At 48.3% G+C, this 20,499-nt stretch overlaps 1 protein-coding gene across 1 annotated transcript in view; it reads left to right on the top strand.

The window, feature by feature from the left end:
* Positions 1-20,499, top strand: part of LHFPL2 (LHFPL tetraspan subfamily member 2) — a 183,498-nt gene that overhangs the window by 14,657 nt on the left and 148,342 nt on the right. Inside the window, exons 2-3 of the mRNA XM_029064720.2 lie at positions 8,388-8,495; positions 12,029-12,129. The gene's annotated coding sequence lies outside the window, so the exon portion shown is untranslated. The remainder of the gene's footprint in view (positions 1-8,387; positions 8,496-12,028; positions 12,130-20,499) is intronic.

Below are 20,499 nucleotides of genomic sequence, written 5' to 3'. Positions count from 1 at the left end.
GGGCCGGGCGGACCGAGCCGGTTATCTCAGCCGGGTGCTGAAGGGTGTAGAGGAGTGGGGGGCAGGGGGACCTCTCCTCGGTGACCTCCGGGGTCGTTTGTTTACATCTCGGCCCCGGCTCCCTCTGGCCGGGCTTGCATCAGGTTTCTCCCCCCTCCCCCCTCGTTTTCCCTTCGAGGCTGCCGCAGGGTTATATTGCCGGCACCGAAGCCGACAGAAAACCTTGTTTGAGAGAGCATTCCGCTCCTCGCCCCGCTGCAGCGCAGGCAGTGGGATCGGGGGGCTCTGGCGGTGGACAATTAATGAGGGTCAGAGACCCCTGGGGTTCCTCCTGAGAGGATCCATCACCTGCTTACCCCTCCAGCTGTCCAGAGAGGATTGTTATCTCAGTTGTTTTAAATAGCCAGCGGAGACTTGAATGTCACTTAAAAGCTTCCTGTCACCCGGAATCCCACCGAGTTCTGAGTTCTAATTCCACGAGGACAAGGGCTTGGGCCTTGAAAATCACCCCAGAGCTCCGTGGTGTTTGTGTAGTGATTTGGACTGGCTACTTCCTCTTGGCCCATTGTAGGACCCCAGTTTCCTAGCTGTTTTCAGGGCATCTTTCCCGAAAGAGTCTAAGGGGTGTCCCGCAGGCCGGATCGGAACACTCCCGGAGAATTCCTGGTGCTTGGGGAGTGAGGAAATGTGGGCCTGGAGAAAATCTAGACTTACCCAACCCAGGTTAGACAGAAGGTATACTCTTCTAAGTGCATAAGGTCTACTCTCCCGAGTGCAGAGTATAGCATTCTGCTCTCTGCAAATCCTATTGATTGATTGGATCCAAAGTTTAGCTCTCTAAATGGGCCATAAAGCTGAAGCCTTAAAGCAGTCAGGTAGACAAGCCAAACTCAATAAAAATGGAAATTTCAACCACAATCACTCAGTCAATTCTCGGTGCGTCATTGACCTCATCTGTAAAATGGGGATTAAGACCGTGAGCCTCACGTGGGACAACCTGATTACCCTGTATCTACCCCAGCGCTTAGAACAGTGCTCCGCACATAGTAAGCGCTTAACCAATACCAACATTATTATTATTGGACATTTACTAGGTGCAGAACATGGCTCTGAGTGCTTGAGGGAGCCAAAAGAACACAATTATAGAATAGAAGCAGGAAGGCTTAGTGGATAGAGCACAGGCCCGGGAGTCGAAAGGACCTGGGTTCTGATCCTGGCTCTGCCACTTCTGCTGTGTGACCTTAATCAAGTCACCTCACTCCTCTGGCCCTCAGTTACCTCATCTGTAAAATGGAGATTAAGACTTTGAGGCCCATGTAGGACAGGGACTATGTCCAACCTAATTAACATGTAAAACGCCTGGCACATAGTAAGGATTTAACAAATGCCATTTTAAAAAAAAAGCATTAGTAGACATGATCTTTGCCCAGAAAAAGCTTATAGAGGGAGGCTTTCCCCTCCCCTCAGCCCGGGAGCCAGCAGTGACCTCAGTGGCAAGGTGGATGTGGTTACATCTCTCAACAGACACTCGCTAATGGTTAAAGGCACGAAGCCTATTAATCTGTAAGCTTCTCCATTAGCCTGGAAAATCCTCCAGGATAAAGATCATATCTTTTCATTTGTCAGTATCTTCCACAAGAACTTCATCCAGGGCTCTGCAGCCGATCAATCAAATGGTATTTACTGAGCGCTAACCGCGTGCCGAGCACCGTACTAAGCACTTGAGGGAGTAGATATAACAACAGAGTTGATAGACTCGTTCCCGGCCCACGCTCAAGTGCCCGATCAGTGCTGTTGATACTGATGGTGAGAGACGGCTTTCCTGCTCTAGATTGCATCCAGAGAACTCAGTATGGAGGCCAAGGTTTTTCTGCCATTTTGTTTTGTTTCCAGTGGTATGTGTCAAGTGCTTACTATATGCCAGGCTGTTTAGTAAGAGCTGAGGTAGATTCAAGAAAATTGGATTGGACACAGTCCCTGTCCCTCAAAGGGCTCACAGTCTTAATCCCCATTTTACAAATGAGGGAACTGAGGCCCAGAGAAGTGAAGCGATTTGCCCAGGGTCCCACAGCAGACGCGGCGGAACGGGGATTAGAACTCAAGTCTCTCTGACTCCCAGGTCCGTGTTCTGTCCATTAGGCCACGCTGCTTCCCTGTCGGTGGTCCAGAGCCGAGCGCTTCCGGAGCCCAGGCCTCTGAGGGCAGAGGGACTAGTTTAGAGCAAGCCCCCCGCAACTCACCCCCATAAATAACTCGGGGCCCAACCCTGCAGGCTGCTGACATTTGCAGTGGGAAATGAACGCTTGTTTGCAGTGTTGTCTTTAATTATGAAGTCACAGCGATATAGCCTTCAGCAGGACTGGGGTACCTAATAATCTCTCCTTGGCAGAAAACCAAGCAGCAGGGGGGCGGCCTTACCCCGGTCTGACAAGAGCGGGACCACCCAAGCGGGCCCCGGTCACCAGTAAAGCAGTAGCCCACCAGGGGCCCGGGCCCCTCCGGGCTGATCGGCTGCCAAGGAAACTCAACTCTCTGAGTCAGTCGGTCGATCGTATTTGTTGAGCGCTCACTGTGTGCAGAGTCCTGTACTAAGTGCCGGGGAGGGTACAATATAGCAAGATAACAGACACATTCCCTGCCCACAGCGAGCTTTCAGTAGGGGAGGGAGGGGGCGGACCTACTGAAATAGAAATAAATAAAATTACAATTACAGATATTAACCGTAGTATTTGTTAAGCGCTTACAATGCGCCAGGCAGGGTACTAAGCGCTGAGGTGGAAATGAGATAATCAGGTCAGACACAGTCCACGGCCCACATAGGGCTCACAATCTTAATCCCCATTTTACAGATGAGTAATTGAGGTGCGGAGAAGTGAAGTGACTTTCCCAAGATCACACATCAGACAAGCGGCGGAGCTGGGATTAGAACCCAGGTCTTCCGATTCCCGAGCCCGTGCTCCTTCCACTAGGCCATGTTGCTTCTCTAAAGAAGGAGAACATGTATACTTAGGCCACCGGGACCCGTCTCCCCCAGCCTTCCCACACGACTAGGAGGGAGGAAAGGATGGGGTTGAAGGGCCGCCATTTGAACTCAAGTCCCTGTAAAGAACATTTGGAACACTCTCACAAGTAGTGTAGCCTGCTACGTAACCGACGGGTTGGGAATGGGTCTTAAATCCCTTCTTATGGTTGTACTGCTTTGATCTATCGATCGGTAGTATTTACTGAGCGCTTACTCTGTGCAGAGCATTGCACTAAGTGCTTGGGAGAGTACAGAACAGCAGAGTTAGCAGGCATGTTCCCCACCCATAAGGAGCTTGCAGTCTAGAGGGGAAGACAGACATTAATATGAATAAATAAGTAATTTATAAGGTGTAATTGAAAGACAGATACAGAAGTGCTGTGGGGTTTCTGGTGGGAAGCATATCAAGCGTCCCAAGATCACAGATTGAGGTGCGTCGATGATGCGGAAGAGAGGTTGAGCCGGCAGCTCGAGGGCTTCATCGGGGAAGGCCTCTTGGAGGAGATGTGACCTTAGTAAAGCTGTGAGAGAGTACATTACCTTGAATTTACATAGCACTTTCATTCTCCGAAGCCCTTCCGTAACCATTACGTCAATTTATTCATTCGTTCATTAATTCGATGGCATTCATTGAGCGCTTACTGTGTGCAGAGTACTGTAAATGGTGACGTTCCCTGTCCGCACCGAGCTTACGGTCTATAGCGGGGGAGACAGACGTCAATAGAAATTAATAAAATCACAGATATGTACGTAAGTGCTTTGGGACTGAGATGGGGGAAGAGAAAAGGGAGCAAGTCAGGGCAACGCAGAAAGGAGTGGGAGATGAGCAAAAGTGGGGCTTAGGCTGGGAAGGCCTCTTGGAGGAGATGGGCCTTCAATAAGGCGTTGAAGTGGGGGGAGAGTCATCGTCCATAGGGTTTGAGGAGGGAGGGAATTTCAGGCCAGAGGCAGGAAGTGAGGGAGAGCCAGTGGTGAGATAGAGGAGATCGAGGCACAGCGAGTAGGTCGGCATTAGAGGAGCGAAGTGTGCGGCCTGGGTTGTAGTAGGAGAGAAGCAAGGTGAGGTAGGAGGGGGCAAGGAGATGGAGTGCTTTAATGTCAATGGTGAGGAGCGTAATCCCTGCCCTACAGGAGTGCCGGTGGGTCTTGGTTTCGCGATTCTGCGGGATGTCTTCCAGACTGAACCGAAAAGCCGAGCTCTCGCTCTCTCTCCCCGCCGGCCCCGGGTTTCTCCAGCGATGGCACAGGCGTCTCGCTCCTCCCGGCTGCCGAAACCAGGCCCAGCCCGTGGTTGCGCCCAGGCTAATGAGATCGGCTCCCTGAAACCAAAGAAGGGCTCCCTAATTTGATTGGAATCACAAACTCCAACTGCAATCTCTCTCCATTCTCCTCTGCAAACGGGCCAGATTACCGAGCAGCCTGAAAACCGATGGAAGCCAGCCAGTCTCCCTTCGCCTTTCTCACTTTTTCCTCGGCTTCACAGCCCTTTGGGCCCAGGGAATTGGAACAACCCCGTTCAGCGACGATCCCCAGTGTGTCCCCGGGCGGGGGGAAGACCAGGTGGGGAAAGAGCCAGGATGCTAGAAGCTTTTGTTTTCTTTCGTATTTTTCGGGTTTTTTATGGTGTTCGTTAAGTCCTTACTGTGAGTCAGGCTCTTTATTATGGGCTGAGGTAGATAAAGGCATAACAGGTCGGACACAATCCTTGTCCCACATGGGGCTCACGGTCTCATTCCCCATTTTACAGATGATATAACTGAGGCACAGAGAATAATGACCATCATAATTGAGGCACGGAGAATAATGACCATCGTAATTAATAATTATGGCATTTGTGAAGCGCTTACTATATGCCAGGCACTGAACTAAGCGCTGGGGTGGCTACAGACAAACCGGACACAGTCCACATAACCCACATGAGGTAACTGAGGCACAAAGTTGAGCGACTTGCTCGAAGCCACCCAGGGGACAGGTGACGGAGCAGGGATCGTTGGAGATATCGGTCAATCGATCAGTCGATCGTATGTGTTGAGCACTTACTATGTGCAGAGCGTTGTGCTAAACACTTAGGAAAGTACACTGTAATAACATTGGGAGACAAGTTCCCTGCCCATAATGGGGTTGCAGTCAGGAAGGGGCATCAGACATTGAGGTAGATAAATGAATCTCAGAAGGAAGAGTGTGTTTACAGGATGACTGTCCCTCCTCCCAAGAGGAGGAAGGCACAGCCTTCCAAGCAGGACTGCAGGAACGGAAAGGGGGCAGACTGGGTGGGGAAGGGTGGATGGAGTGGGCAAGGCTTGAGAGTAATGGCTGGGCTTTTTTTCCGTCTCTCCCGCCGCCAATTTCTTGCTCGTGTCCATCCCTCTGCCTGGAACTCCCTCCCCCTGCAAAACCGCCAGACCACAGCTCTTCCCATCTTCCAAACCTTCCAGAAATCACATCTTGTCCAGAGGGCCTTCCCATTTAATTTTGAATTTCCTCCGGTTTTATCCCCCACTGCCACTACGACGCCTCTGTGCCAACTTGAGCACTTGGGAACTCAAATCCTCCCAGGCACATGGGTACGTATCTTACATTCCCTATTATGTCTGCCCTATCTCATTCATTCGATCGTATTCATTGAGCGCTTACTGTGCGCAGAGCACTGTTCCACGGGTTTGGAAAGTACAGTTCAGCGATAGAGACGATCCCTGCCCACAATTTATTATTATTATTATCATTACTCTCTGTGCTTCAGTTACATCATCTGTAAAATGGGGAATAAGACTGTGAGCCCCAAGTGGGACCAGGACCGTGTCCAACCTGTTACGCTTTTATCTATCTCAGCCCATAATGCAGGGCCTGACATAGAGTAACGTCTTTTGTCCTCCTTTATTTCTTTCTCCTATCCGGGAGTTCTTCTAATGTCGGTCACCCCTGTTAGACTGTAAGCTCCTTGACAAGGGGCAAGTTTCAGAGCCGGTGTTCTCACCTGTGTGCTTCGTGCATTTCTCTGCACCCAAAAGGATCCCAAAAAATATTATTGATTAATTGCCTAAGTGGTGGGGAGTCTTCAACCAGGAGTCCACTCCAGCACAACACCCAGATACTTCTGCAAAAAAAAAATCAATTTTTCAGCAGAATTGGTTGTCTTTATGGGACACAGGCCAGAGTTTTGCTGTCAGCCTTTTTTTCTAGGCTAATAAAATAGAGAATTTAAGTGAGATTTCTATCTAGGCCTTATATAGTCAGAACAGCACTTCCTATAATATTGTTTCATCTTCCAATCATTCCAACATCCTGTTTACCTTTTTGTTAACTGCAGCTGTTTATTGGATTTTGACATTGGGAAAATTATTATCTGCTAATAATACTCGTATCTCCTTCCTGGTCTATATGAACATCATTCCCCCCAGGACACCCCCCGACTTTCTGTGTGTTTTTTTTCCCTTTGATTTAGAAGGGTTATGTCCAGCCCCTGAATCTCATTGGCTCCCAGCCACGCCCAGCCCCTTAATGAGTTTCTCTAATTTCCCGTCTACATCCTTCGCCACGATCTCTGCAACTTTCCTGCGTGTGAACTCCACTTCCCGGATCGCGGCCATCTGCGGTTTAAGGGAAACATTGGCTTTTCTTATTGCTCTTCGAGTCAGCTGTGCAAATCGTTAAAGTCGAGGGGAGGCCCGGGAATGGCGGCTGGTCAGCTCCATTAACGCTGCCTCCGCTAGCAGAAAGTTTACTTTTCCAGCCCAGGATCCCGAAAGCATCGCTCTTTTAAGTGCGTTTACAGCTTCTGGAAGGGGCTCTGGGACGATTTCCTGTTTATGCTGAGGACAGATCCATGACCGCTGCCAGGGCACGCTTCCCCCCGCACCTCCGCCAAACGGTTTTGACCCTGACCTGAAGGTCCACCTCCACGGGTTCCAGCAGTTTGGGAACTCCTTGAGGATGGGAATTGAGTGCTTGAATTCTCTTGTCCTCTCCCATACTATATGTGGAATACAGCGCTCTGGGTCATCAGCTCGTTGTGGGCAGGGAACACGTCTGCTAACTCGTATTGTAGTCGCCCGAGCGCTTAGGATAGTGTGCTGTACAGAGCAAGCACTCAATAAACACTACTGATTGACTGATTGATTGCTCTGCACGCAGTAGGCAGACTCGCAGTAAGTGCCATCGATCGTGAAGAAGAGAGTAAGCCTACCCGGCTTGCGGCATTGGCTCTGGGGGATACCGTCCCGTAAGAGGGTTTGGCAGGGTGGGGAGAGGGGCTGACCGGGTCCCCCAAGGACGGAGGAAGAAGCCAACGTCTCATTGTCAGTGGGCACCATCATTCATTCATTCATTCAATAGTATTTATTGAGCGCTCACTATGTGCAGAGCACTGTACTAAGTGCTTGGAATGTACAAATCGGTAACAGATAGAGACAGTCCCTGCCCTTTGACGGGCTTACAGTCTAATCGGGGGAAACGGACAGACGAGAACAATAGCAATAGATAGAATCAAGGGGATGAACATCTCATTAAAACAATAGCAAATAAATAGAATCAAGGCGATGTACATCTCATTAACAAAATAAATAGGGTAATGAAAATATATACAGGTGAGCGGACGAGTACAGTGCTGAGGGGATGGGAAGGGAGAGGGGGAGGAGCAGAGGGAAAGGGGGGAAAAGAGGGCTTAGGTGAGGAGAGGTGAAGGGGTGGGTAGAGGGAGCAGAGGGAAAAGGGGAGCTCAGTCTGGGAAGCCCTCTTGGAGGAGGTGAGCTTTAAGTAGGGTTTTGAAGAGGGGAAGAGAATCGCAGCAGGGCCTCAAGTCAGGCAGTATCCCAACTCAGATCAGGGCCTCGGGCTGGACGGGGCCACCCTCACCACCCAGGCCGGTCCCCTCTGGGGCCGTTGAGAGGCGATGGAAGCGATAATGCTTGAGTGTGGGGAGGCTGGAACCCTAGGCCCTGGAGTGGAGGCAACAATCCACAGAACAGGGACCGGGGAGGAAAGGGAAGAAGACAGCGGAAAGATGAGAAGAGGAAACCAGGGCCCAGCTCAAGTCCAGGATCCCTTTGCCACGTGTCTGCTGTATGGTCTTGGGCAAATCACTTTAACTTTCTGTGCCTCAATTCCCTCATGGGGAATAAAATGGGATTTAAGACCGTGAGCCCCATGTGGGACAGGGACTGTGTCTAACCTCATTTGCTCGTATCTATCCCTGGCACTTACTACAATGCAGGGCACGTAACAAATACCATCATTATTATTATTATACAGTACTCAAGCCCAGGGTCAGGCTACGCATGAGTCAAGCAGATAAAAGGCAGAGGCCTGGATAAGAGAAACCAAACAATGGAACCTGATTTGTGTTTTTATTTCCTGGCCCAAACCAAAGGTTCTGGAGCCCAGAGAAGGAGTCTTCATCGAGGAGAGTTCACTGGAAGAACTTTGGCTGTTTCCTACCCGCTGTTGGACCATCCAGCTTGCTACAAAGATGGCCAAGGTACCTTTTTGGGCCCCACACTGGCGTGTTCGGGACCCCCAACTCTCCCCGGACTCCACTCACCCATCCCTCCCCACGAAAGTGCTTAATAAGGTGCTCTACGAACAGTAAATGCTCAATAAATATGACTGACTGAGTGAGGCAGGAAGGGATATAGTTCAGAGGAACAGCTCCAGCTCCCTCCTTCCGTGTGTTAGCTTTACTGAAGGCAGAGAAGCTTCCACGGAGGAGGAAGGGAGGCCGTAATGCTGGGGCCTGTTGAAGGAGTGCTTTCAGTCAGAATGAAGATCATCAGAACCTCAGCAAGGTGCTCTGTCGAGAGCACGGGGCGATCACTCTGGTCATGCAACGCTCGGTGTCAAGCACTGCCGAAACGCCGGCTAGGAGAATAAGAATGATGATAGTGGTATTTATTAAGGGCTTACTGTGCATCAAGCACTGTTCTAAGGGCTGGGGTAGATATAAGCTAACCAGGTTGGAAACAGTCCCTGGCCCACGTAGGGTTCACAGTCTTAATCCCCTTTTTACAGAGGAGGGAACTGAGGCACAGAGAAGTGAAATCCAAGCCCAAGGTCACATAACAGAAAAGTGGCGGAGCCAGGACTAGAACCCAGGACCTTGTGACTCCCAAGCCCGTGCTCTATCCACTGGGCCACAAAGGCAAAGGATGTTTGCCGAGACTTTGGAATTGTATCTCATTTATTGATTCATGTATTGAGTGCTCTCTGGGTGCCAAGCTCTCTACTAAGCTCTGGGGAAGGTATAAGATAATGAGATCGGACACAGTCCCAGCCCCACATTTCTTGCCCCCGACTTCTTGGTCATCTGCCGCCATGGTGACGCTGTATTTATAGGCCGTGACCAGCTCCAGCCAGTTCCAAACGCTGTTTGACCCTCTTCTCCATCAGTATGTTGCTTTTTGCCAGCACCACCTCACTTTGTGAAGGATGTACTTTGCTTTTAGCCTTGTGTACTAGAACTCACGCGGAGCTGGGAGTCAGGAGACCAGTGTCCTAGACCAGGTCTTCCACTGACATGCTGTGTGATCTAGGGCAAGTCACTGAACTTTTCTGGGCCTTAGTTTCCTCCTCTGTAAAATGGGGAGAAAACACCGGCTCTTCCTACCCCTTAGATGGGCCAGGGACTCTGTCCGATCTGATTGTCTTGCATCGATCCCAGTACTTAGCGAAGGGGCCCGGTACATAATAAGTGCTCAACAGATGCCATGATGATAATAATAGTAACTATTATTATTCTGGGACCGTTCACCCTGGAAAACAATGAGCCTGAGGAAGCAATTTGTTGTCCCAAGGTTTTTATTTGCAAGTTTGGGATGGTTCGGGTCCAAGAATCTTTGACTGCAGCTGTTTAAGGGCTTCTGTCACCCCTCTTGGGAGATGGGATTGACATCTCGAAAAGAGAAATAAATTACGTACATGCAGTCATCCTTAGTGCTTATGTATAGACCGAACTGCCTTGTCCATTTATTCATTTCCTTAATCATCTATTCAGCATTCAGCATTCCACGCTCTTCTCTTACCAGATGCATTTCGTTTCTCTTCGTGGTCCCACTAATTTAAGTGATTTTTCCCTGCCTGGCTCTTCTATTCGATTGTCAACTCTTGGAGGACAGGGACTGAATATTTGACTTCCATCGTTTTAGTACAAAGCTCTGCCCACAGCAGGTCCCAGGGAATTATAATGATTAATCGATTGGATGTGAGGAAGAATGCGTTAGGAATAAGATTTCATTTAACTTTCAGAAAGGAACAAAGAAAATGAAGAGAGAGTGGAATTTTAAGCCCCCCCAGACTCCCTCTTTTGGGAAATGGCGGTCGGGCTCTTGTCTACGGAAAAGGTGAAGGGAAGCGTGAGGAAGCCCAGGCTGCTGAGGCTGAGACCATGCTGAAGAACAGTGTGATGGGAATTGGCAAAGGCAGATTCCTCATGTCTGGACCAGAAGCAGAGCCAGGCACCCAGAACCACTAGGACCATATGAGGTCTTGAAGGGGTCCAGTGAACCACAGCCAGACAGCTCAATCACAAACCATTCACATGCAGCACGTGTGCAAATACAAGCACACAAACACACACACACACACACACCCATAGACTGTGAGCCCCATATGAGACAAGGACGATGCCCGACCTGATTCACTTGTATCTATCCCAGAGCTTCCAACAGTGCCTGACGCACAGTAAGAATTTTACAAATACCATAATCATCATAAAGGAATGTGTGTGTATAATGTGGATATCTATATACACACACCTGTTTATAGATACATGTATATTTGCCCATGAACACACACAATATCCCCATACCTGGTTATATATACACATGTATGTATAGCCACACATTTAGACATTGATACACACACACAGACTCTTGCTTTTCCTCTCTTTTTCTAAGTATGAACCCCTATGTGGTTCATAAAGTCCTTGAGCAACCTTAAATATCAATAAATTTTGACATGCATATGGCAAAAAAACCTGTAAATGGTATTTAAAAAGCATTATTCATAGCTTTTTATAGCATGATTCAAATCACTACAAGCCATACACTTTAAATGCCATAATATTGCTTGACAGCAGTATAATCACGGTGCAAAGGAAGGTTAAATGTGTGTTATACTTGGCTGAATCGAAGTCGATATTGGCGATGCAGAGGAATAAGTCTATATCACAATGAAACATTATGAATGATACTCTAAAGTATCATTTAAATTATCTTTTTATCATATTTACATCAATGCTTATTAAAGTTTCAAGTTGCCCAAGGACTTGATGAGCATCCTGGGCCTATTCCTCAAACTCACTGGACATCCACTTCTCCTAGCACTCAGGGCCTGAATTCTTGCAGAACCAGAGTAAGTAAAACTCACTTTGTGTACTCTCTGTGTGTGACCCTGGATGTGTGTGCACAAATGTTTTTATTTTATCTGTGTCTTTTAAAATGGCATTTGTAAAGGGCTTATTCTGTGCCAGGCACTGTAGTTAGATACAAGGTTGGACCCAGTCCATGTCCCACATGGGGCTCACAGTCATTCATTCATTCATTCAATAGTATTTATTGAGCGCTTACTATGTGCAGAGCACTGTACTAAGCGCTTGGGATGAACAAGTCGGCAACAGATAGAGACGGTCCCTGCCGTTTGACGGGCTTACAGTCTAATCGGGGGAGACGGACAGACAAGAACAATGGCACTAAACAGCGTCAAGGGGAAGAACATCTCGTAAAAACAATGGCAACTAAATAGAATCCTAATCCCCATTTTACGTATGAGGTCACTGAGGCCCAGAGAAGTGAAGTGACTTGCCTAAGGTCACACAGCAGACAAGTGGTGGAGTCAGGATTAGAACCCGGGTCCTTCTGACTCCCAAGCCGGGAGTTCTTCCAAAAATATGCCGGCATGCCATATCCAAGCGGGCTCACCATTCCTCAACTCTGTAACAGAGTTCTAGCCGAAACCCACAGTGCAAAGAGACGTTCGGGCGGAACGGAGTGCAGAGAGTTCTCCTTTGTTCTTAAGGATGGAGTCGCCGATGACGACGCACTGTCCATGGGCCCCGGTGAAATGGGAAAACCCGATACGGGACTGCAGATCCTCTCGGCGTGACACCCTCTAACACGGTATGTTGGTCTGAGGCTGTAGCTGCCGTCCACGTCACCGGCTGTTCAACTTCCCCTCTTTGGTTCCCAGTCTTGCCCAAGTCTGTCCCCGAGAAGAGTACCCCACTTGCCATCTGCCTCTCCCTCGGGTCCATCTGTCTGTCTATTTCCCAGGCCTCAATCCTTGAAGGTGCACTTTGTTGGGGCTGGAGACTTTCTTCTGCTCAGTGGCAAGAGCCCGGGCTTGGGAGTCAGAGGTCATGGATTTGAATCCCACCTCTGCCTCTTGTCAGCTGTGTGACTGTGGGCAAGTCACTTAATTTCTCTGTGCCTCAGTTCCCTCATCTGTAAAATGGAGATGAAGACTGTGGGCCTCACATGGGACAACCTATTACCCTGTATCTACCCCAGCGCTTAGAACAGTGCTCTGCACATACTAAGCGCTTAACAAATACCAACGTTATTATTATTATTATACCCGCGGTCAGTCCTATTTCAATCTGTCAAAGCCACCCTGCCCACCTTCAAAGCTTTATTAAGGTCGCATCTCCTCCAAGGGCCCTTCCCCGATGCCCTCTCTTCCCCTTCTCCCTCTCTCTTTTGCATCATCTATGCATTTGGATCCGTGACCTTAGGGCATTTGATATTTGCTCCACCCTAAACCCCACAACGCTTATCTTTAAATCTTTAAATTATACATTATAAATTACTCATTCATATTAATGTCTCTCTCCTCCTCTAGACTGTAAGCTCGCTGTGGGCAGGGGACACGTCTGCTAACTCTCTTGGATTGTGCTCTCCCATTAGTAAGTGCTCAGTAAATACTTGTGATTGAACCAGTGGTATTTATTGAGCACTTACCGGGTGCAGAACACGGTACATGTGCAGAGCACTGTCCCAAGCGTTTGGGAGAGTACAATACCAAAGAGTAGGTATAGACAGATCTCGGTCCTCGAGGAGCTTACAGATCAGAAAGGGAGACGGACATTAAATTAAATCCCTGACAGATATTTACATCAGCTCCTCACAGGCAACATTTGGGTACCCTGCAGCTATAGAGACACATTCGATTAGATTGTTTGCTTCTTGAGGGCAGGAAACATTAGTTTTTCTCCGGTGATTCTCTCCCAAGGACTTAGCGGAAGGGCTCGGGACTAAGTAGGTGCTCGATGAATACCACTGACCTAAAGGAAAGATCGATGTCCTTTCCTGGGAAGAGGTGCTGCAAGAAGCATCCGTTCTTGATTTCTCCCGACTCCCAATCCCATGGTCTTTCCACAGGGCCACACTCCCTTCTTAAAATGGGGTCCTGAGTGGCCCAGTGAATGGAGTATGAGCCTGGGAGTCAGAAGGACCTAGGTTCTAATTCTGGCTCTGCCACTTACATGCTGAGTGACCTTGGGCAAGTCACTTCACTTCTCTGTGCCTCAGTTCCCTCATCTGCAAAATGGAGCTTCAGACTGGGAGCCCTATGTGGGACAGGGACTGCGTCCAACCCGATTATCTTGTATCTAGTCCAGCACTTAGTATGCCTGGCATGTAGTACGCACTTAACAAATACCATTATTATTGTGATTATTAATTTGGGGGATTTTCTTTGGAACCCAGTTACCTCTGAGAATGGAGTATAGGCTGGCATTTCAACAAAGGACTTACCTTTCCCATCCCTAAAAGACCAAGATAAGTGCAGGCAGTTTGCTCTTGCCCTTGGACCGATGAGGGAGAGTGTTGGATTCATCTTCGCATTCCCAAGGTGCGGCTTCAGGCGATGGATCACTCTGGGATCCAGCTGGTGCCTCCCAGAGCCCTTCAGGGGCCGGTCAGGTCTGCCAACGGCCCCCAGAAGAGTTTGTCTTCATCATCATGAAGCGAGGAAGAGCCGGGAGCCGGTCCGAAGGGAGTTGCCGGCATGGTTTTGGAAGAAGCGGTACGGATTGAACCACAAAGTAAGAGCTCCAGAAATTTCAAGCCTTCTCTAGATCTCTTCACCCACCCCGGTCGGACGCAAAAACAAACATCAGAGTGTCCAACAACAATAAACGAGGAGGCACTGGCAGGACCCACTGATCCCGGGGAGAACGGAAGGTCGAGGAGAAATCAAGGTAGAGGTGATGGGCGGGATGGCCACTCGAGGCCCTCCCAGAGACCGGGCTCTGAGACTCATCTAACGGAGCGTGTGCATTGTCGGCCACGTGTCGTAACGGAATGACAACACGGGCACCATTCTGTGCCAGGCCGAGTCTGCCCAAACCTAGAGTCTTTCTTCCCGGGGACCCGTTGTCCCCCTCCACTTGCCCCGGAGCCTTTATATTTCCCTATAAACCCGGTACCGCTTCCGAGTTCCCAGGACTCTGCAGCGAGAGACGAGGTGGAGAGACACTTCAGTGAAAAATACCAGGCATAAAGCCATCTGGTTCCAGATCGGCTCCCGGCTCTTCCTTGCTTTATGATGACGAGGACAAACTCTTCCGGGGGCCGTTGGCAGACCTGACCGGCCCCTGAAGGGCCACAGGGCTGCTGGGCTCTGGGAGGCACCAGCTGAATCCCAGAGTGATCCATCGCCCGGAGCCGCACCTTGGGAGTGTGAAGACGCATCCAAAACTCTCTCTCATCGGTCGAAGGACAAGAGCAAGAGCAGTAGTGGAATGCTCAGGAAAAAGATCAATCAATCAATGGTATTTATTGAGCGTTCGCTGTGTGCGGAGTACTGGACTAAGTCCTCGGGAGAGTACGGCGTAACAGAGTCGGTAATTACTTTCCCTGCCCACAACGAGTTAACAGTCGAGGACCAGAGGAAGGCCCACCAGAGGTATAGATCAATAGCTCTCCAATTCATCTACGTGCGGAAAAAATGGGAATCGGGTGAGGAGTAGGCCGGGGGAAGCTGAAATGGTTTGAATGACAAGGCTTTGGTGCTCTGAAGAGCGAGGCTGGAGTGGTGAAGGGATCTGCAGCCCTGCAGGAATAGTGGGACTATTTCATCAGCCAAATAACTCCAGGAACCATCTTTGCTGCCCCCTTTAGCAGCCAGAGTGTGAGTTTTGTCTGGGTGAAGTAGCTGAATAAATGAGAGCCCAGTTGAATATACAGATTAGTTGTACCGAAGCAGCAAAGATGGGGGTGAATGCAAAAATGCTAAGGGTGACGGTTGCGGTGAAATGAATTAGCGGGGTGGGACTGAATTGGGGAAGGCTTCCTGGAGGAGGTGAGGTTCCAGGAAGGCTTTAAAAGTGGGGAGAGCTGAAGCTGGCCAGTTTAAAAGGGGAGGGAGAGCCGCTTGAGCAATGGATCCGAGGCAGAAGAATCTTTTGTACCAAAAGATTGCATCAATAAACACATCCCAAACCACTGGAAACCTACGTCCAGTTTAAAAAAAAAAAAAAAAAGAAGACAAAAAGACCTCACCAAAGCGCCGTGCCGATATCAAAACGCAAACAGTCCGGTCACTCTGAGTGCTGGAACTGCCACTGTCATGGGGCTCTTTGATCAGGAGCGACATCTGTTTTCAGTTTCTCATTTAAACAACACACACGCCAACTTGAGCAAACCATCTCTGGACCCAAATAACAGGAACAGGAAAGCCGTCTAAACCACAGGGTGGGCAGACGGGACTGGAGATGTTAAATATTCAAAGACCGTGTTTATGTTTTCAGGTGCACTTCCAAGATCCGGACGTAAACACGCAACACTGTATATTTAGGTTGGAGATGGTCATGTGTGTGTGGAAGCAAAAATAATGCATGCTGCGTGCTTATATTTGTGAGCAATCTGCCATTCACTTCACACAAGAAAAACCCAGAATCTAGCCGCCTTCTGGACGCTCTCCCCATCCAGTCTGAACGCCTTAGAGAAAACGGTGCTTTTATGGAGCAGTGTGGCTTAGTGGATAGAACACGGGCCTGGGAGGCAGAAGGACCTGGGTTCTAATACCAGCTCTGCCGCGTGTCTGCTTGTGACCTTGGGCAAGTCCCTTCACTTCTCAGTGCCTCGGTTACCTCACCTGTAAAATGGGGATTGAGAGTGTGAGCCCCATGTGGGACAGGGACTGTGTCCAACCTAATTAACTTGTATCTACCCCTGCACTTAGGACACTGCGTGGCACAGAGTAAGCGCTTAACAAGTACCATAATAATAATAATAATAATAGCTATTATTATCATTTAGCAATATTGGGGAAGGTAAAATGGCTTTTATGCGCTTTAGGTGTAAGCAGCCTGGCTCAGTGGAAAGAACACGGGCTTGGGAGTCAGAGGTCATGGGTTCTAATGCCGGCTCCGCTGCTCGTCAGCTGTGTGACTTTGGGCAAGTCACTTAACTTCTCGGTGCCTCAGTTACCTCATCTGTAAAATGGGGGTGAAGACTGTGAGTCCCACGTGGGACACTCTGATTACCTCGTATCTACCCCAGCGCTTAGAACAGTGCTTGGCACATAGCAAGCGCTTAACGAATACCACCATTATTATTATTATTCGTGTCGGTCCTGTGTTGGGCCAGGTTTTCAATCGTCCTCTACCGCCTTGACCTTTCCTGGGTGTCACTGGGACTGAGGAGTCCCATTGGCCTCTTGAGGCTTCACAGATGTTACCCCCAATATTTACAGCCCCAGGGACCCCTGTAGTTGGGGAGGGGAGCCGGAAATGTGCTTGGCGTTTCCGGCATGCAACACTGCCATTCCCGGTACTCTAGGGGATCGTGGTTAGTAGGGCCAGATCTGAAAATAATTTGTGATATGGTGTGGGGAGTGGATATTTAGATGTGGTGGGGGACGACTGCAGGGGACACGGTTATTGCTAGCAAAGTGCTGCCTACAGCCTCATGCCCATAAGGACTCCATGATCAGTCATAGTGTGCAAGAGCTCTGTACTAAGCGCTTGGGAGGGTACAGCATAGCAGACACATTCTCTGCCGACAACAAGTCTACAGTCTAGAGGGGAAGACAGACGTTAGTATAAATAGATTCAATAGTATTTATTGAGCACTTACTATGTGCAGAGCCCTGTACTAAGCGCTTGGACCGTACAAATCGGTAGCAGATAGAGACAGTCCCTGCCCTTTGATGGGCTCACAGTCTAATCGGGGGAGACAGACAGACAAGAACAATAGCAATAAATAGAATCAAGGGGATGAACATCTCATTGAAATAGCAAATAAATAGAATCAAGGCGATGTACATTTCATTAACAAAATAAATAGGGTAATGAAAATATATACAGTTGAGCGGACGAGTACAGTGCTGAGGGGATGGGAAGGGAGGGGGGAGGAGCACGGGGAAATGGGGGAAAAGAGGGTTTAGCTGCGGAGAGGTGAAGGGGGGTGGTAAAGGGAGTAGAGGGAAAAGGGGAGCTCATCACAGATATATATCCCGGCTCCGCCACTTGTCAGCTGTGTGACTTTGGGCAAGTCACTTAACTTCTCTGTGCCTCAGTTCCCTCATCTGTAAAATGAGCATTAAGACTGTGAGCCCACGTGGGACAACCTGATCTCCTTTTATCCTCTCCAGTGCTTAGAACAGTGCTTTGCACATAGTAAGCGCTTAACAAATGCCATCATTATTATTATTACATGTTACCCCATCTGTCAAATGGGGACTAAGAATGTGAACCCCATATGGGATAGGGATTATGTCGAACCTGATTATCTTGTATCACCTTCAGTGCTTAGAATAGTGCTTGGCACATAGGAAGTGTTTTCCAAGTATCATAATTATATTATTGTATCCTAATGAATAAGGAGAGTCTATGAGTTTAATTTTAATTTCTGAACGGTAGCTTTGTGGGGCTGCGTTTGGTTTACGGAAAGCAAGTCAATTGCAACTATGGGGAAACAACATGGCCTAGTGGAAAGAGCGCAGGCATGGAAGTCAGAGCACCTGGCTGCTGTGTGACCTTGGGCAAATCGCTTCACTTCTCTGGGCCTCAGTTTTCTCATCTGTCAAAAAAGACCACTGTTCTCCCTGCAACTTAGACTGTGAGTCCCGTGTGGGACTGGGACTGTGTCTGAGTGGGACGGTTGCTACTTGACACATGGTAAGCACTTAACAAATACCACAGTTATCATTATTATTATTAATGTTATTTGTTCGTTTTATTTCTATAAGAAAAAAGCTACATGATTCACCGGTGACCATACACATAAAAGGACTCTTAATTGCTCAATCAGTGGTATTTATTGAGCACTTATTGTGGGCAGAGAACTGTAATAAGCACTTGGGAGAGTACAATAAGACAGAGTTGGTAGACACATTCCCTGCTCACAGTGAGGTTACAGTCTAAAGGGGGAGACAGACATCAATAGAAATAAATAATGTTAGCAAAACCATAATTGCATACTAGGGACAAGGAATAAAACATCCGTGTTAGCACTTGCAAGGTCTTTGATGGGTCAGTCAATGGGATATATTGAGCACTATGGAGGAACAGCGTGGCTTAGTGGCTAGGGCACGGACTTTGGATCTGGATTCTAATCCCGGGCTCTGCCGCATGTCTGCTGTGTGACCTTGGACAAGTCACTTTACTTCTCTGGGCCTCAGTTAACCTAACTGTAAAATGGGGATTAAAAGTGTGAACCCTTTGTGAGACAGGGACTGTGTCCAACCAGATTAACTTATTCTACCCCAGCGCTTAGAACAGTTCTTGGCACATAATAAGCGCTTGCCAAGTACCATAATGATAAAAATAATAATATACTAAGATGTTGGAAGTGTTTGGCAATAGCAAAACATAATGTTCCCTGCTTTCAAGGGGCCCAAAATCTAATAGAGGCCATAAATGCTTGATTCTCAATTGAAAGATCAGTTGACCAGTTCAATTAGCCATAATAATTATAATAATTATGGTATTTGTTAAGTGCTAACTATCTTCTAGACTGTAAATTCATTATGGGTAGGGAATGTGTATGCTAATTCTGTGGTGTTGTACTTGCTCAAGTACATACTGTACATATGCCCTGCACATACTAAGCGCTCAATAAATACCGTTGATTGATTGATTATGTGTCAAGCACTGATTAAAGTGCTGGTGTTAATATAAATTAATCTTGTTGGACACAGTCCCTCTTCCACATGGGGTTCACAGTCTGAGTAGGTGGGAGAATAAGTACTGAATCTCCATTTTACAATCGAGGAAACTTAGGCTCAAAGAAATTGAGTCATCTGCCCAAGGTCATACGGGAGGCAAGTGCTGGAGCAGGGATTAGAACCCAGATCTTCTAACTCGTGGGCCCACGTGCTCTCTCCACCAGGCAACACTGCTTCCCAGTGACAGTGAATTGTCAGTAGCGAACCATTCTAAGTTCTAGAATTCTAGTTAAATTCTAGTTTCCATAAGCTTCCGGAGCCTGGTGATCATATGTCTTGCTTCTGTTGTACTCTCCCGAGCCCTTCGCACAGCGCCTTCACCCTGTAATGATGCCCGGTATTATCCTCAACTCATCTCTCTCATTCAACACACTTATTCAGTCTGTCAGTGAATCCTGTCAGTTCAACCGTCACAACATCGCCAAAATGCTCCCTTTCCTCTCCATCCAAACTGTTACATCTTAATCCAAGCCTATCCCACCTTGATTACTGCATCAGCTTCCTAGCCGACTTCCCAGCCGCCTTATTGATCCCCCTGCCTCCTGCTTCTCTACTCCAGCTAATGCTTCACTCTGCTGCCCAGATTTTTCATTTTTCCACAAAAACGTTCAGACCGTGTCTCTCCACTCCTCAAGAACCTCCAGTGATTGCCCATCCACCTCCGCATCCAACAGAAACTCCTTACTTTTGACTTTAAAGCACTCAATCACTTAATCATCTTGCCTCTCTGATTTCTTCGTAGAAACCAGTCTGCACACTTCACTCCTCTAATGCCAATCTACTCACTGTACCTTGATCTCATCTATCTCACTGCCAACCTCTCGCCCCCATCCTGTCTCTGGTCTGGAACTCCCTCTCTCTCGTATCTGACAGACGATCACTCTCCCCACCGTCGAAGCCTTATTAAAATCCCGTCTCCTCCAAGAAGCCTTCCCCAACTAAGCCCTCATTTCTTCTACCCTCTCTCTCTCCCTAACCCTTGCACTTTGATTTGAACCTTTAATCCCACCCCACCCTTGGCCCCACAGCACTTATGTAAACATCCATAATTATTTATATTAATGTCTGTCTCCCTCTCTAGACTGTAAGCTCAGTGTGGGCTGGGAATGGGTCTACCAACTGGGTTATGTTGTAGACTCCCGAGCTGTTAGCTCAGTGCTCTACAGTGCTCTGCACACAGTAAGCGCTCAATAAATACGATTGAAATACGATTAAATGAATGCTCTACACACAGTAAGCACTCAGTTAATATGTCCAATTGATTGATTCACATTTAGTAGGCTCTCAGCAAATGCCATGAATTAGGACAATTCGAT

Source organism: Ornithorhynchus anatinus, chromosome 1 (assembly GCF_004115215.2).
Source record: "Ornithorhynchus anatinus isolate Pmale09 chromosome 1, mOrnAna1.pri.v4, whole genome shotgun sequence".
Lineage (NCBI taxonomy): Eukaryota > Metazoa > Chordata > Mammalia > Monotremata > Ornithorhynchidae > Ornithorhynchus > Ornithorhynchus anatinus.
The sequence above is the reverse complement of the archived record's forward strand: the minus strand, read 5'-3'. Positions and strand labels throughout refer to the sequence as shown.